The sequence below is a fragment of the Papio anubis genome, chromosome 8 (genome assembly GCF_008728515.1).
Source record: "Papio anubis isolate 15944 chromosome 8, Panubis1.0, whole genome shotgun sequence".
NCBI lineage: Eukaryota > Metazoa > Chordata > Mammalia > Primates > Cercopithecidae > Papio > Papio anubis.
This window is the reverse complement of record NC_044983.1, coordinates 95,315,282-95,328,558: the sequence shown is the minus strand read 5'-3', so window position 1 is coordinate 95,328,558 and position 13,277 is coordinate 95,315,282. Positions and strand designations below refer to the sequence as shown.

The 13,277-nt window shown below is 38.9% G+C and overlaps 1 pseudogene across 1 annotated transcript; it reads left to right on the top strand.

The window, feature by feature from the left end:
* The first annotated feature begins 10,957 nt into the window (after nucleotides 1–10,957).
* Nucleotides 10,958–12,995, top strand: LOC101014428 (annotated as a pseudogene). The gene has a single exon (XR_002523906.2). The product of XR_002523906.2 is annotated as an EF-hand calcium-binding domain-containing protein 14 pseudogene (transcript).
* Nucleotides 12,996–13,277: the final 282 nt, after the last annotated feature.

The window sequence follows — 13,277 nt, the reverse complement described above, 5'->3', positions numbered from 1 at the left end:
ATTACAGGCCTGAGCCAGAGCGCCTGGCCTGGCCTCCTTTTCTTTATCTGCTCATCTGTTGATGAACATTTGAGTTTTTTTCATATCTTAGCTATTGTGAGTAATGCTGCAATGAACATGGGAATGCAGATATCTCTTCAAGATATTGGTTTCAATTATTTTAGATATATGCCCACAAGTAGGATTGCTGGATCATACGGTAGTTCCATTTTTAATTTTTTGGGGAACCTCCATACTGTTTTCCATAATGTATACCATTTTACATTCCCACAAGTAGTGAACAAGGGTTCCAATTTCTCCACATCCTCACCAATGCTTATTATCTTTTGTGTTTTTTTTTTATACTAGCCATCCTCAACAGATATTAAATGATATCTCATTATAGTTTTTATTTGCATTTCCCTGGTGATTAGTGATATTGAGCACCTTTTTAAGATAACTGTTGACCATTGATATGCCTTCTTTAGAAAAATGTCTATTCAAGCCCTTTGCCCATTTTAAAATCAGTTTGAGTTCAAATTTTCTTTTGACTTGTGGAAGTTTCTTTTTTTCTTTTTTCTTTTCTTTCTTTCTTTTTTTTTTTTTAGACAGAGTCTTACTCTGTCTCCAGGCTGGAGTGCAGTGGCATGATCTGGGTTCACTGCAACCTCCAAATCCCTGGCTCAAGCGATCCTCGTGCCTCAGCCTTCTGAGTAGCTGAGATTATAGGCAAGGGCCACCATGCCCAGCTAATTTTTGAATTTTTATTTTATTTTTATTTTTAGTAGAGGTGGGGTTTCACCACGTTGGCAGGATGGTCTCTATCTCCTGACCTGGTGATCTGCCCGCCTCGGCCTCCCAAAGTGCTGGAATTACAGGCCTGAGCCATCACAACTGGCCAAGTTGCAGGAATTTCTTATATGTTTTGAATGTTAGCCCATTATAAGATATATGGCTTGCAAATATTTTCTCCCATTCTATAGTTAGACTTTTTGTTCTGTTGATTATTTCCTTTGTGGTGTAAAAGTGTTTTAGTTTGACATAGTTTCATTTGTCTGTTTTTGCCTTTGTTGCCTGTGCTTTTGGCGTCACATCCAAGAAATAATGGCCAAAACCAATATCAATAAATATTCCCCCTATGTTTTCTTCTAGGAATTTTATGGCTTCAGTTTCTTACATTTAATCTTTAAATATAAGACCTGAAACTGTAAACTAAAAACTGTAAACTTAAACTGTAAAATTCTTAGAAGCCAAATTAATTATTTTTTTAAAGAAATTTCAATCAATTTAATTCAGTCCATTTTGGGTTGATTTTTGTGTATGGTGTAAGATAGGGGTCTGATTCATTCTTTTACATTGGGATATTCATTTTTGTCAACACCATGTATTGAAGAAACTGTTCTTTTCCCAGTGTGTATTCTTGGCACCTTTGTCAAAGGCCTATTGACCATATATGCGTGTATTTCTTTTTGGGCTCTTTATTATGTTCCATTGGTCCAAATGTCTGTCTTTATACCAGTAGCATACTTTTAAATTATTGTAGCTTTGTAATATATTTCAAAATCAGGAAATATCCTTCCAGCTTTGGTCTTTTTTCTCAAGATTCCTTTGACTACTCTAGGTCTTTTGTTTTTCCATATGAATTTTAGGAGACATTACAACTAATGCCACAGAAATAAAAAAGATTATAAGTACTAGTATGAATAATTATACATCAACAAATTGTACAACCTAGAAGAAATGGATAAATTCCTAAAAACACACATTCTTTTTTTTTTTTTTTTAACTCTTTTTTGAAACAGATTCTTGCTGTCTTACCCAGGCTAGAGTGGCACAATCAACGCTCACTGCAACCTCCACCTCCCAGGCTCAAGCAATCCTCCCACCTCAGCCTCCCATGTAGCTGGGACTACAGGCATGTGCCACTATACCCAGCTAATTTTTATTTATATATATTTTTATAGAGATGGGGTTTCACCATATTGCTGAGGCAGATCTTGAACTCCTGAGCTCAAGCAATCCACCCACCTCGGCCTTCTGAAGTTAGAAACACACAATCCAACAAGACTGAATTATGAAGAAATAGAAAACCCGAACAGACTAATAACAAGGAGACTGAATCCGTAATCAAAACCTCCTAACAATAGCAGAAAAAGCCCGGGACGTTATGCCTTCACTGGTGATTCTACCAAGTATTTAAATGAGAATTAATTCCAGCTATTGTCAGACTCATCCAAAAAACTGAAAATGGGGGAACACTTCCAAACTCTTTTATGAGGCCATCATTATCCTGATACCAAAGCCAGACAAAGGCACCACAAGAATGGAAAATAATAGGCCAATATCCTTAATGAACATAGATGCAAAAATTCTCAACAAAAATACTAGCAAACCAGATTTGACAGCATATTAAAATCATCTTACACCATGATCAAGTGAGATTTATCCCTGGGATATAAGGATAGTTCAACATATGCAAATCATAAATGTGATATACCACATTAATAGAATGAAGGTTAAAAATCACATGATCATCTCAATAGATGCAGAAAAAACACTTGACACAATTTGACACCCTTTCATGTAAAAAATATGCAATAAACTAGGTACAGAAGGAAGGTACCTCAACATAATAAAGATCAAATATGACAAACCCACAACTAACATTATACTTCACAGGGAAAAACTGAAAGCTTTCCCTCTAAGATCAGGAGAAAGGCAAGGATGCCCATTGTCACCACTTCCATTCAACATAATATTGGAAGATGTAGCCATAACAATTAGGCAAGAAAAAGAAATAAAAGGCATGCAAGAAGGAAACAAAGAAGTGAAGTTGTATGTTTGCATGATCTTCTATGTAGAAAACCCTGAACACTTCACACAGCAAAACAACAACGAACAAACAAAAACTATTAGAGCTAATAAATGAATTTGACAAAGTTACAAGATACAAAATCAACACACAAAAATCAATTACCCTTCTATATGCTGACAACTGTCCCCAAAAGAAATTAAGAAAATAATCCCATTAACAAAAAATAGCATCAAAAATAATAAAATATTTAGGAACAAAATTAACCAAGCAAGTTAAAGACTTGTGCACTGGGGATGGCCATAGTGGCTCATGCCTGTAATCCCAACACTTTGAGAGTCCAAGGTGGGAGGATTGCTTTAGGCCAGGAGTCTGAGATCAGCCTGGGCAACATAGCAAGACCCAGTCACCAAAAAATAAAAAGTTCACTATGTGTGGTGACACACAGTTGTAGTCCCAACTACTTGGAAGACTGAGGCAGGAGGATCACTTGAGCCCAGGAGTTCACGGATATAGTGAACTATGATCGTGCCACTACATTCCAGCCTGGGTGACAGTGCAAGACCGTGTTAGTAATATTTTAGTAGTATTATGAAAATAGTTTTGGCTGGGCATGGTGGCTCACGCCTGTAATTCCAGTGCTGGGAGCCTGAGGCAGGTGGATCCTTATATCCCAGGGATAAATCCCACTTGATCATAGTGTAGGATTATTTTAATATGCTGTTAAATTAAACCTGATTTGCTAGTATTTTGTTGAGAATTTTTGCATCTATATTCATTAAGGATATGGCCTATTGTTTTCTATTCTTGTGGTGCCTTTGTCTGGCTTTGGTATCAGGATAATGACGGCTTCATAAAAGTTTGGAAGTGTTCTCCCATCTTCAGTTTTTTGGAAGAGTTTGACAATAGCTGGAATAGGCTGAGCTTGAGAATAGTCTGGGCTTGAGTACAGGAGTTCAAGACCAGTTTGGCCCACATGGCAAAACTCTGACTCAAAAAAAAAAAAGAAGAAGAAAAGAAAAGAAAATAGTTTTGATCTCATTGAACCCCTGAATAAGAGGTTTACAGGCCATACTTTGGGAACCACTGTACTATTATAAAATAAATTACTTACAGCTCACAAGTGGGTTATGGCAGTTTCATAACTGGTTCATCTGTCGGGGAATTCCTTCCCTCTTTAACCTGCAGCGCTCCTACCCATTTTTTCAAAAGTCCAACTTGAAAATTGTTTCCTTTGTAAAGCTGTCCCTGACCCCTTCCCTTTTCTTCTCCAACTGAGTTGATCTTTTTCTCTTTTGTCTTGCCATAGTACATATATATCTGCTTTGGAACTAAACAACAGTATTGCATTTTTTGTTTACATGTCTTACTTATTTCCTTAGCACTTATTGGACACTGAATAATTTAATGGGACTGAAATTTTATAGTTATTTACCAGAAAATCGTGGCAATGGCTGTTTCTTCTTACTTCTGTGGACTGTTTTCTAGGGTTTAAACACAGTACTGCTGCCATTGAGTCACCCTGTACTATAGATGTGGGATACTCTATTCCTTATAATTGTATTAGGTTGGTGCAAAAGTAATCGTGGTCTTTGCCATTAAAGCCAATAGTGCCAACCGAATAGTTCTTAGTGGAATCTCCTTACTTGTTATTTACATATTCATCTTACAAAGAAATATTAACCCACATATTCAATTCTCATTACAAGTTATACTGGGATTATGTATCTTCAATCAAATCTGTTTCAGCTTTTATGTATCTTTCTAAGTTAAAGTAGTACTGATTTACTGAACTTTTCGGTTTATCATCAAAAGAAGAAAATAGCTTAAATTTCTTTAAAAGAATAATTTGGCTCATAAGAAAAACACTTTATAACATAGTGGTAACACTTATTTCATCTGAGGATTTTAAATGGATTGTTACAAAAAAATCAGTGTACATTTTCATAGTGTGTACTATTCATTTTAAGGCTTGTTGGCAGAAAAGGAGAATGCACTTAATGGATTGTGATTTTAATTGAAGGAATTTTTTGTCCATTAAGACTATTATGGGCATAGTAGTCTTTTTACACCATATGTGTTTGAAGTTCCCATCCTGCCAGAAATATATTTTTTTTCAAATCAAGAGAATTATTTCTTCTCAGAAAAAATTCTTGCACACAGAAGAGCAATCATGTCATTAACTAGAATGTGAAATGAGACAAATGGCAGAACAAACAAGGAACAAACACATTGTCATACAGGAAGAATGTGCTAGCGTGCAAGAGCTTATGCATTACTGCTGTTAAGACAAAAAAATTGATATATCAACAAAATGTAACATACTGTGTAAAAATTTTTGTAAGTGTGTGTGTGGGTGTATGTGTTTGGAGAATGGCTATTCTTGTTGGTAAGTCCTCATTATTACATTTTAGCCTAAGAGAAAATGACAGTTTTAATTCAGATATAATTCAGCAAAGACCACTGTGTAATCATTATAGCCATCAACAAACTGATTCATGTGCAGTTGGTCCAAAAGTTACAAAAGCTGTTTCTGAGTTCTTGTTTGTATCCACCATTTTAAGATTACATCAGAATTAAAGCATGCAGGACTTGAACTGACTTCAAAGACTAGACTTAGACTTCTAGCTAGTTTAGCTTTTTTATTTTATTGGTTCATGTTTTCCATTTGGCTTCCATATCCTGTTCTAGCTTGATGCCCCTTCTAGAATTTCATTTACAAGTCTTACAGCCTTGGTTGGTGAAACGCACTAATTAATACTGTGATGGAGGCTGAGTATTTTAGCAATATCATGCCTCCTGCTTGGAAAAATATCTGCTGTTTTTCCATCCATGTCTAGTACCATATTGAACAGGCAAAATGCATCTTAAGTGAAACCTTAAATGCATTTTGATTAAATGCTGTTTACACTGTTATCTGTTGCCAATACTGTTAATGACAAAGCTCAAACCTTTCAATGCAACAGAAATGTGAGATTTACTTTTTCCCAATTAGATTTTTTCAAGCAAAACAATAAAGTAAAAACAGGCCATTTTATGATTTTTTAAAGTCCCAAGTAATACTTAAGCTAACAGCACTCCAGCTTTTAAAAAGTGGGCAATTCTATGGGTTTTGTAAATCCCTTATGACTATATTAAGCAATACTAATTTAAAGGACAAATTTCAGTTCCACAGGTCTTTGGCCTGCCTAGAAACTCTATGCTGGCAGCCAAGCTTAGATTTGCAGCTTTATGCATATAGAAACTATGTCTATAACCAACTTCTCAATACATTTTAATCAGTGCTATGGTGCATCTGTCATATTTTAGTTGGAGTGGAATAAACCTAAAATTATTTATTTGCCTACCAAATATGTAGCAGATCCAGAAGGGACCGCATATTTTTGGTTGATTCGAAGCTCACTTAACCTGTATGCGGTCTTGTAATAATGTAACTACATGTGAATTCCATATTTTTTGAGCAGCATGTAGGTGATGTTTAGTAGGTTTAAAACCTTTGGAAAAGTAGTTGGGTGGCTTTATAATAGCTGAGCATTTTTTAGAATGTGAGATTATAGTTAAGTTTTTGACTCTTAGATTTATCTAACCCTAGCAAAGTGATGAAATGAAAAGAAAGACCAACCACTCTTGAAACTCAAAATTCATTGAGCCTGGAACATAACACTTTTGTTTGGTGTGTTGACTTGGCTACATTAGTTGGCTGGCTATAAACCAAGAGAGATGGAAAGGATGCTTTGTCAATTTGTGCTGTAGATGGTGCAATCTGCACTGCCAAGTTCAAAGCCCTATTTGCCAGATTCCCTCGTTATCCAAATCCTCATGTATTTGAAAGCTTTATGTGTCCCTTGAGACCTTCTGATAAATGTGATTCCACCATACTCCCAAGAATCCAAACATCTAAGATTAGCTAGTGAAAAGATAATTTATAGTACATTTACCTTGAGTTCTGATTGGCAGTGTTTGTGTTAGTGTAGTCCCTGTGTTCTGTCTAATGTGTGTGTGTACGCAAACACAAAGGAATGACAAGTTAGTTCCAAAACAACAATTTTTAAAAGTATGGGGGGTAAAACCTATATGTACTTACTTAAGACTGTTTTCCTCATAATTTTATAATGTCTTTTCCAAGATGACATGCTCTAATTTTTTTAACATTTAATTGAAAATTTCTTTTGAAATATAGATAAATCTAATTCAGAAATGTATTCCCTGGCTTCTACTTTAAAAACACCTAACACAATTTTCAGATACTTTAACATGTATGCCTTTATAATATTCCTATTTTACTAAAGGGGGTAGGAAGAAAGCCCAAAATGATAAAATGTATTGTTTACACTCTTTTTCACATTCTTATACAAAGTGAATGACAAAGTTATGGTCAGTACTAATAACATCTGAATTTCCTTACTATATTGATGATGATTATGATGATTGTTAGCATTTATTAAGCAGTTTTTATGTACCAGCTTGTTCTATGCATTCCTCACAACAACCAGAACCATCAGTGAAAATTATTATTTTATAGATGAAATAACTGGGGTTTAGTAACTTGTCCATTGTTATACTGCTACAGCTTATATCATTAAAGCACAATGCCTGGCTGGGTTCTGTGGCTCATGCGTGTAATCCCAGCCCTTTGGGAGGCCAAGGCAGGAGGATTGCTTGAGCCTAGGACTTTGAGACCAGCCTGAACAACAGAGTGAGACCCCATCTCTAAAAAACAAAACAAAACATAAAAGCACAGTGCCTTTCATCATCAATTCCCTTTTAATCCCATCAAAGACCAACTCAAATTTGAATAATTACAGCACTTAGATTTAGTGTGAGAGGAGAATTGAAGTTCAAGTCTCATATTAAGCAAATTAGGCTTCTCATTTGACATTAATAATAACATTGCTTATTTCCTAGAAATACAATAGACTATTAAGTAGTAAGTGCAGATCTCATACTTCTGTGGCAGATAGATAGAATAATCTCTTTAGAAATATTTGGTTTTTCTAAAATGTGATGCTTTACTTTGGTTTTGGACTCTAGTAAGTGGCCTAAAAAAAAGTGACTTTGTTTTTAAATTAAATTTTTATTTTTATAGATCTAGGGGGTACAAGTGCAGCTTTCTTACATGCATATATTTCATAGTGGTGAAGTCTAAGCTTTTAGTATACCCATCACCCAAGTAGTGATATGGTACCCAATAGGCAATTTTTCAGCCCTCACCCTGCTCCCACCTTCCTACCTTTCGGAGTCTCCAGTGTCTGTTATTTCACTCTGTATGTCCATGTGTACCCCTTGTTTAGCGCCCACTTATGAGTGATAACATGTGGTATTTTACTTTCTGTTTCTGAGTTAATTCATTTAGGATAATGGCCTCCAGTTCCATTCATATTCCTGCAAAAGACATGTTTTCATTCTTTTTATGGTATTCCATGGTACATAGATACCACATTTTCTTTACTCGATCCTTCGTTGAGGACACTTAGGCTGATTCCACATTTTTGTTATTGTGAATAGTTCTGTGATAAAATATGAGTGCAAGTGTCTTTTTAAAATAATTTTTTTTCCCTTTGGGAACATACTGAGTAGTAGAATTGCTGGATCAAATAGTAATTCTATTTTTAGTTCTTTGAGAAATCTCCATACTGTTTTCCATAAAGGTTGAACTAATTTACATTCCCACCAACAGTGTATAAGCATTCCCTTCATTCCTTTTCTCCACATCCTTGCCAATATCTGTTGTTTTTTTCTTTATTTTTAACTTTTTTTTTTGGAAACAGTGTCTCCCTCTGTCATCCAGGCTGGAGTATGGTGGCGCGATCATAACTGTCTGCAGCCTCAAACTCCTGGGCTCAAGCAATCCTCCCAGGATCATCGCAGCCTCCTGAGTAGCTGGGACTACAGGCATGTGGTTTTAATTTGCATTTCTCTAATAATTAAGGAAACATTGACTTTGAAGACTTTTTTTAATCCTCTAGTAAAAAGTTATTTGAAAAGACAATGCTTATAGGTATAATTTTGTATTGTTGGTCATATAAGAATTGATTAGCCACTTGAACTCTCAAATTACGAAGTGAGAAAGTCAGTCTTTTAAATGTGGAAGTTATTTTTTGAATGATGTCTGAGACTCCTTTTAATGGCATGGGAACTTAAATGTATGTTGTGTATGTGTGCATGCAAGCATGTGTGTCAGGATGGGTTTCATATCTGAACTTTGCCATCCAAATATGCTTACACATATCCTCATGGTATTGTTGTTCATGGGTGATGAACAATGTGGATACTTTGTAGCTTCTTTTTTACTTTTTTAAAAATAGTCTTATTGGCTGGGTGTGGTGGCTCACACCTGTAATCCAAGCACTCTGAGAGGCCAAGGCGGGCACATCACGAGGTCAAGAGATCAAGATCACCCTGGCCAACACGGTGAAACCCCGTCTCTACTAAAAATACAAAAATTAGCTGGGCTTGGTGGTGCATGCCTGTAGTCCCAGCTACTCAGGAGGCTGAGGCAGGAGAATCACTTGTACCCAGGAGGCAGAGGTTGCAGTGAGCTGGGATCATGCCACTGCACTCTGGCTTAGCAACAGAGCGAGATTCAGTCTCAAAAAAAAAAAAATAGTCGTAGTCTTATTACATGCTATGATTGGTACTTACGTCCGGATAGGTCAAGCTCTACTATTGTAATTAATCCTGAAATCTAAGTGATTTAAAATCACAAGGAGGCCGGGCACAGTGGCTCACACCTCTAATGCCAACACTTTGAGAGGCTGAGGCAGGTGAATCACCTGAGGTCAGGAGTTCAAGACCAGCCTGGCCAATGTGGCCATACCCCATCTCTACTAAATAATACAAAAATTAGCCCGACTTGGTGGTAGGTGCCTGTAATCCAAGCTACTTTGGAGGCTGAGGCAGGAGAATCACTTGAACCTGGGAGGCAGAGGTTGCAGTGAGCCAAGATCACACCGTTGCACTCCGGCCTGGCTGACAGAGCAAGACTCCGTCTCAAAAAAAAAAAAAAAAAAAAAAAATCACAAGGTGTTTGTTTCCTATCATAGTCTTAGTGGGTCAGTCATCTCTCTTCCGTGGCTCTCCTTCAAGCAGTGACTTAAATTTCTAGGCTCCTTCTATCTGTAAGGTCACCATCCTAAAACTATGACCTTTGGGTCACTGTGGAAGGGGAAGGAAATTGAGGCAATCGCACAGTGGTGGAAGGGGGAAGGGAACGTTTTATGGCAGGCCTGGAAATAGCATATATTATTCCACATCCTATTGTCCAGGATTCAGTGACATTCCCCTAATGCAGTTGCACAAGAGGCTGGGAAATGTAGAAATCTGGTATACCTAAGGAAAATGAAATGGAGTTTGGGGAACACATAGCATTGGCTCTGCCTCAGTGGAAAGGCAACTTCTTGGACAGAAAAGTGAAGAGGTACAAACTACAACTATGTTGTGACTAGCTACAGTTTCATACAAAATGTAAAATGTCCCTAATTCAGTATGTACTCTCCCTCTTCTACATAAGGGATTATTAGGGCTTAGCAGCTTCCAGATTGCAGTAGATCTAGTCTTAGAGCCAGTGGTCAAAGGAGAATGGGATTACTAAATTGTCTTCATATTCCAATAATTGAATGGCACCCAGGTACTACTTCTATGGATTCTTAATGTTTTACCTTTATCTTCAAGAATTCGTAGATCATCTTCCTGTATCCTCAGTGCATGTTAAGATTACTAAACTTGGCCAGGCACGGTAGCTCATGTCTATAATCCCAGCACTTTGGGAGGCCAAGGTGGGTGGATCACTTGAGGCCAGAAGTTCAAGACCAGCTTTGCCAAAATGGTGAAACTCCATCTCTATTAGAAGACCCAATCCAAAAAAATATTTGCTGGGCCTGGTGACTCCCACCTGTAATCCCAGCTACTCGGGAGGTCAAGGCATAAGAATCACTTGGGGGGCTGGAGCGATGGCCTGGGTCTGGAGCCCGCTGTGTCCCCAAGGCCCAGACAGCGGGTCAGGGGTCTAGTAGGCGCGGGACTGGCTTCTCTCAGGCCGACCCTTCGAGCCAGGCTCCAGATCTTCCTCGGCCTCGGGCCTCCTTCATGTTCAGGACGGAGGCCGGAGAACAGTGATCATCACACACCCCATCCGGCTTCCTGGGCCAGGCATTTTCTCTGCGGCCAAGCGGTGTTGGGATTGTAGCTCCTGGGAACCCCCTCCTGCCGCCACCTGTCCTGCAGGAAGGGACTGACGCGTTCCCACGTTCTTGCTCTGCACCTCCCCACTCTCTTCCCATTCAGGAACAAGTTTCTCTTCCTTCCCCATTGGAAATCCTCCCCTGGAGGTCCAAAACACCTATTTTAAGTGTGCCCTTCCTCAGCTCCTGGAGCACCCTTAGAAGTATTGCCTACTTATCCGGGCTGAGAATCCTTCATTTTTGAGTTGGCTTTTTTTTCGCCCTTTGGAAGATAAAAGTCCCTTTCCACCATCTACTAACACTCTGCGCCCAAGGCCTTATCCTTTGGGGTCACCAGCTTCTTGGCCATTTCTATGTGATTTCCCCCACCCATCTGAGTTCCCGTTTCCTCTGGGCTCCAATCTCCAGTCCCTGGCGGATCTGGTCAGTCCCACCCCTAGGTGGGAGTGACCAGGAGGCTCTGGCCCAGGATCCCCAACCCTGGAAGGCAGCTCCAAGGCAGGAAGAGAATTGGGCATTGGGTAGGAACCTGGCAGCTTAGGAGTCAGGGCTCCACTCACCCCACACAAAAAGATGAAAAAGCGCAAAGAGCTCAATGAATTGATTGGTTTGGCTGGGGACAGCCGGAGAAAGAAGCCCAAGAAAGGCCCAAGCAGTCACCGTCTGCTTCGCACTGAGCCTCCTGACTCAGACTCTGAGTCCAGCTCCAAAGAGGAAGAGGAATTTGGTGTGGTTGGAAATCGCTCTCACTTTGCCAAGGGAGACTATTTACGATGCTGCAAGATCTGTTATCTGCTCTGTGGTTTTGTTGTGTTGTGGCCTGTGTTGGCTCAGTGTGGATGCAGGTTGCTCTCAAGGAGGATCTGGAAGCCCTCAAGGAAAAATTTCGAACAGTGGAGTCTAATCAGAAAAGCTCATTCCAAGAAATCCCCAGACTTAATGAAGAACTACTCAGCAAGCAAAAACAACTTGAGAAGATTGAATCTGGAGAGATGGGTTTGAACAAAGTCTGGATAAACATCACAGAAAAGAATAAGCAGATTTCTCTGTTGACTTCTGCAGTGAACCACCTCAAAGCCAATATTAAGTCAGCTGCAGACTTGATTAGCCTGCCTACCACTGTAAAGGGACTTCAGAAGAGCGTAGCTTCCATTGGCAATACTTTAAACAGTGTCCATCTTGCTGTGGAAGCACTACAGAAAACTGTGGGTGAACACAAGAAAACGATGGGATTACTGCAGAGTGATATGAATCAGCACTTCTTGAAGGAGACTCCTGGAAGCAACCAGATCATTCCATCACCTTCAACCACATCAGAACTTGACAATAAAACCCATAGTGAGAATTTGAAACAGATGGGTGATAGATCTGCCTCTCTGAAAAGAGCGTCTTTGGATCAAGTCACCAACAAAACAGATACGGTAAAAATCCAAAGCATAAAGAAAGAAGATAGTTCAAATTCTCAGGTATCCAAGCTAAGAGAGCAACTCCAGATGATCAGTGCTTGTACAAACAAACCTGAGAGCAACAGGCCTCCAGCGACCGCCGATGAAGAGCAAGTACAGAGTTTCACATCAAAGCCATCAGCATTGCCAAAATTTTCACAGTTTCTTGGAGATCCAGTTGAGAAAGCTGCCCAACTAAGACCTGTCTCTCTACTAGGAGTTTCCAGCATTGAAGATCTTCAGGATTTATTCCACAAGACTGGCTAGGACATGGATGGGAAGCTGACCTACCAGGAAATCTGGACCTCCCTAGGTTCTGCTATGCCAGAACCAGAGAGCTTGAGAGCATTTGATTTTGATGGAGATGGGAGATACTCATTTCTGGAGCTAAGGGTAGCTTTAGGTATCTAGCCTCATCAGGCATATTTTAGAAATGGACTGCCTAATATCTACTTACCTAACAACAAAACAACCCTTACTTACCCATCAGTCCTCTAGTCCTCCAAACTACTGTAGCAGATACTTTGCCACCTTTCAACTTGTTTGAAGAAGCCATATAAAAGTTATTTTTTTAAAGAAAAAAAAAAAAAAGAATCACTTGAACCCGGGAGGCGAAGATTGCAGTGAGCCAAGATCCTGCCACTGCACTCCAGCCTGGGTGACAGAGTGAGACTTTGTCTCCAAAAAAAAAAAAAAATTACCAGACTTACAAGAAGCACAACAATAAGCACCACATGTGTTTCTTATCATGTAGAGGACTAAACTGGAAATTATATGATGTAGGTTTGTTTGCCTACCTTTAATTTTCCACTATATAAGAATAGGATTGGTCTATAAAAACATAAGAAGTATTTGTGGACT